The sequence below is a fragment of the Cervus elaphus genome, chromosome 14 (assembly GCF_910594005.1).
Source record: "Cervus elaphus chromosome 14, mCerEla1.1, whole genome shotgun sequence".
NCBI classification, from domain to species: Eukaryota; Metazoa; Chordata; class Mammalia; order Artiodactyla; family Cervidae; genus Cervus; species Cervus elaphus.
The window spans coordinates 19,461,195-19,466,306 of NC_057828.1; the positions used below are offsets into that span (position 1 = coordinate 19,461,195).

Consider the following 5,112-nt stretch of genomic DNA (forward strand, 5'->3'; position numbering starts at 1 on the left):
CACACACCATTTAAGTGTGTGAAGAAGTATTAGTTGTTCAGCCATGCCCGACTCTTTACAACCCCATGGACTGTATAGCCCACCAGGCTCCTCTGGTCATGGAATTCTCCAGGCAAGAATACTGGAATGGGTTGCTATTTCTTCCTTTAGGGGATTATTCTAACCCAGAGATCTAGCTCTGGTCTCCAAATGTCTTTTATACCTTTCTATCCTCAGGTCCATGCCACACTCTTTTGGTTAATGTGGAAATAGACGTCAGTTCAGTTCAGTTGCTCAGTCATGTCCCACTCTTTGCGACTTCAGGCCTCCTTGTCCATCACTAACTCCTGGAGTTTACTTAAATTCATGTCCATCAAGTCAGTGATGCCATCCAACCATTTCATCCTCTGTTGTCCTCTTCTCCTGCCTTTAATCTTTCCATAACTCAAAGTAAATTACTATATGTCTTTCTAATTGGTTCTTCTTTTTAGAGATCACTTGGCTATCCAATTTTTTCAATGTGAGATATTTTATTGTCATTTATTTTTAAATCAATTTGAATATAATCTAAACACATACCATTTAGAAAACACTGAAGAATCAATGTACAAAAGTTGGTGCTATTACATTTGAATAAAGTTGGCAAGTTCTATTACTTACTTAGTCCAGGAAATAGAATCAAGGAAATCTAATATATTGGAATAGTTGTGTGAAATTTGGTCCCCTGTTAACCTGAAACTGTCAATAATTAGAAACAGATGTGAAATTTTATCAGTTCCCCTGCAACCACTTAGACTCCTTACACATATTCTATTAGTAATACTTTTTTTTTGGCTGCATCATTGCACTGTTTATTTATTTTTTATTTTTTATTTCATTTATTTTTATTAGTTGGAGGCTAATTACTTTACAATATTGTAGTGGTTTTTGTCATACATTAACATGAATTAGTCATGGATTTACATGTATTCCCCATCTCGATCCCCCGTCCCACCTCCCTCTCTACCTGATCCCTCTGGGTCTTCCCAGTGCACCAGGCCTGAGCACTTGTCTCATGCATCCAACCTGGGCTGGTGATCTGTTTCACCCTACATAATATACATGTTTCAATGCTGTTCTCTCAAAACACCCCACCCTCGCCTCTCCCACAGAGTTCAAAAGTCTGTTCTATACATTTGTGTCTCTTTTTCTGTTTTGCATATAGGGTTATCATTACCATCTTTCTAAATTCCATATATATGTGTTAGTATACCGTATTGGTCTTTATCTTTCTGGCTTACTTCACTCTGTATAATGGGCTCCAGTTTCATCCATCTCATTAGAACTGGTTCAAATGAATTCTTTTTAATGGCTGAGTAATATTCCATGGTGTATATGTACCACAGCTTCCTTATCCATCCATCTGCTGATGGGCATCTAGGTTGCTTCCATGTCCTGGCTATTATAAACAGTGCTACGATGAACATTGGGGTGCACGTGTCTCTTTCAGTTCTGGTTTCCTCAGTGTGTATGCCCAGGAGCGGGATTGCTGGGTCATATGGCAGTTCTATTTCCAGTTTTGTAAGAAATCTCCACACTGTTCTCCATAGTGGCTGTACTAGTTTGCATTCCCACCAACAGTGTAAGAGGGTTCCCTTTTCTCCACACCCTCTCCAGCATTTATTGCTTGTAGACTTTTGGATAGCAGCCATCCTGACTGGCATGTAAGGGTACCTCATTGTGGTTTTGATTTGCATTTCTCTGATAATAAGTGATGTTGAGCATCTTTTCATGTGTTTGTTAGCCATCTGTATGTCTTCTTTGGAGAAATGTCTGTTTAGTTCTTTGGCCCATTTTTTGATTGGGTCATTTATTTTTCTGGAATTGAGCTGCAGGAGTTGCTTGTATATTTTTGAGATTAATCCTTTGTCTGTTGCTTTGTTTGCTATTATTTTCTCCCAATCTGAGGGCTGTCTTTTCACCTTGCTTATAGTTTCCTTTGTTGTGCAAAACTTTTAAGTTTCATTAGGTCCCATTTGTTTATTTTTGCTTTTATTTCCAATATTCTGGGAGGTGGGTCATAGAGGATCCTGCTGTGGTTTATATTGGAGAGTGTTTTGCCTATGTTCTCCTCTAGGAGTTTTATAGTTTCTGGTCTTACATTTAGATCTTTAATCCATTTTGAGTTTATTTTTGTGTATGGTGTTAGAAAATGTTCTAGTTTCATTCTTTTACAAGTGGTTGACCAGTTTTCCCAGCACCACTTGTTAAAGAGGTGGTCTTTTTTCCATTGTATATCCTTGCCTCCTTTGTCAAAGATAAGGTGTCCATAGGTTCATGGATTTATCTCTGGGCTTTCTACTCTGTTCCATTGATCTATATTTCTGTCTTTGTGCTAGTACCATACTGTCTTAATGACTGTGGCTTTGTAGTATAGTCTGAAGTCAGGCAGGTTGATTCCTCCAGTTCCATTCTTCTTTCTCAGGATTACTTTGGCTATTCGAGGTTTTTGTATTTCCATACAAATTGTGAAATTATTTGTTCTAGTTCTGTGAAAAATACCATTGGTGGCTTGATAGGGATTGCATTGAATCTATAGATTGCTTTGGGTAGTATAGTCATTTTGACAATATTGATTCTTCCAATCCATGAACACAGTATATTTCTCCATCTGTTTGTGTCCTCTTTGATTTCTTTCATCAGTGTTTTATAGTTTTCTATGTATAGGTCTTTTGTAAGAAACAAAGGGAGAAGAACCAAATTAACAAAATTAGAAATGAAAATGAAGAGATCACAACAGACAACACTGAAATACAAAGGATCATAAGAGACTACTACCAGCAGCTCTATGCCAATAAAATGGACAACTTGGATGAAATGGACAAATTCTTTGAAAAGTATAACTTTCCAAAACTGAACCAGGAAGAAATAGAAGATCTTAACAGACTCATCACAAGCATGGAAATCGAAACTGTAATCAGAAATCTTCCAGCAAACAAAAGCCCAGGACCAGATGGCTTCACAGCTGAATTCTACCAAAAATTTAGAGAAGAGCTAACACCTATCTTACTCAAACTCTTCCAGAAAATTGCAGAAGAAGGTAAACTTCCAAACTCATTCTATGAGGCCACCATCACCCTAATTCCAAAACCAAACAAGGATGCCACAAAAAAGAAAACTACAGGCCAATATCACTGATGAACATAGATGTAAAAATCCTTAACAAAATTCTAGCAAACAGAATCCAACAACATATTAAAAAAATCATACACCATGGCCAAGTGGGCTTTATCCCAGGAATGCAAGGATTCTTTAATATCTGCAAATCAATCAATGTAATACACCACATTAACAAATTGAAAGATAAAAACCATATGATTATCTCAATAGATGCAGAAAAAGCCTTTGACAACACTCAACCTCCATTTATGACTAAAACTCTTCAGAAAGCAGGAATAGAAGGAACATACCTCAACATAATAAAAGCTATATATGACAAACCCACAGCAAGCATCACCCTCAATGGTGAAAAATTGAAAGCATTTCCCCTAAAATCAGGAGCAAGACACTCTCACCACTACTATTCAATATAGTTTTGGAAGTTTTGGCCACAGCAGTCAGAGCAGAAAAAGAAGTAAAAGGAATCCAGATAGGAAAAGAAGAAGTCAAACTCTCGCTGTTTGCAGATGATCCTGCAGGATCATGCAGACATGATCCTCTACATAGAAAACCCTAAAGACTCTACCAGAAAATTACTAGAGCTAATCAACGAATATAGTAAAGTTGTAGGATATAAAATTAACACACTGAAATCCCTTGCATTCCTATACACTAGCAATGAGAAAACAGAAAGAGAAATTAAGGAAATATTACTAATACTTTTTAAGCAGACTATCTCTCCTAGGTCCAAATATTTTGGAATAGTCTGCAGTACTAATCTTGCAAAAAAATATCAATCCCTAAGCCATCAAAACACAGTTTGATAACTTGCACAAATGCTTCAACAGCTCCTAAATCTTTCACTTTTTCCTGTAAATTCAATTTATAGAATGAGGTGAAAGAGTCACTTCAATCAATATATCTTGTTGCAACACACATCAGTATTGGCACCTTTGTAGGTATTCCTAATTGGCAAGATCCAAGTGTAAAAAGTTTTCCTTCAACATATTCAATTACAGTTTGTGGAAGATTCTTGCTTTTTCTGATTTCTTGTATCTACTCTTTAACTAGGCTAAATTTCCCAAAGTTAGAGTCTTGCATTGTAGTTCCTCTTACTCTTCAGAAACCACAAATGGTTTTGGAATCTCAATTAGTTTAAGTTTTAAGTCAGTCTCCTTTGGGGTCTGCTAAACAGATAGCATAAGATGCTATAATGCTTGTGTGGTTGCTACATTTGTTGTGATCCCTGAGTTGTTAATAGAAAGAACATCACCTCCTGCACAGGCACCACGCAGCCGCTTCCCCAGGACAACAGGTGTCACCAAGGACCTGAGATAGAGGAAGGGAGGAGTCCTGCCTCCGCCAAGTCCAACTGCCTAAATAAAAGATACATATTTAAGTGTATCTTGTCAATTTCTGCCAAAAGACTGCTAGAATTTGGAGATAAATATTTTAGAAAGAAAGGACATCTTACCAGTTTGAGTCTTCTTATTTATGAAGATTGATTCATCTTTTCATTTGTCTTTTCTTTTTCTTTCCTTTTTTCCCTTTTTCCCTTTTTTGAGAAGTTTTAAATAAAGAATTTATACAAATTTTGACAAATTTCAATTTAAACCCAAGTATTTTATTTCCTTATTTTGCTTTAAATTGGAAATGCTACATTATTGTTATTGTAAAACAAAAATTGCAGTTATACAAAAATAAAATAGATTATATATTGACCTCAAATGCAAAAACTTTAATAATTTGGGTTTTGTAGGTTCTTTTTTAAAATTATAACAGAAATTTCTATAATCCTATCACAGCAAATATAAATACTTTTACTTTCAAATTCTTATCAAATTATTTATTTTTTCATTACATAAAGTCTACAACCTGAAGAAGTAGTATCTCATTCTCAGGTTTAAGTTGAAAATACAGAGACCCTGAAAATTAAAAACTATCTTAAGTGAAGTTCTTTCCTTAATTACTAATTATCTAATTGAGGGATTCATT

At 35.7% G+C, this 5,112-nt stretch overlaps 1 pseudogene; it reads right to left on the reverse strand.

The window, feature by feature from the left end:
* Nucleotides 1–530: 530 nt before the first annotated feature.
* LOC122708067 lies at nt 531–4,387 on the reverse strand (annotated as a pseudogene).
* Nucleotides 4,388–5,112: the final 725 nt, after the last annotated feature.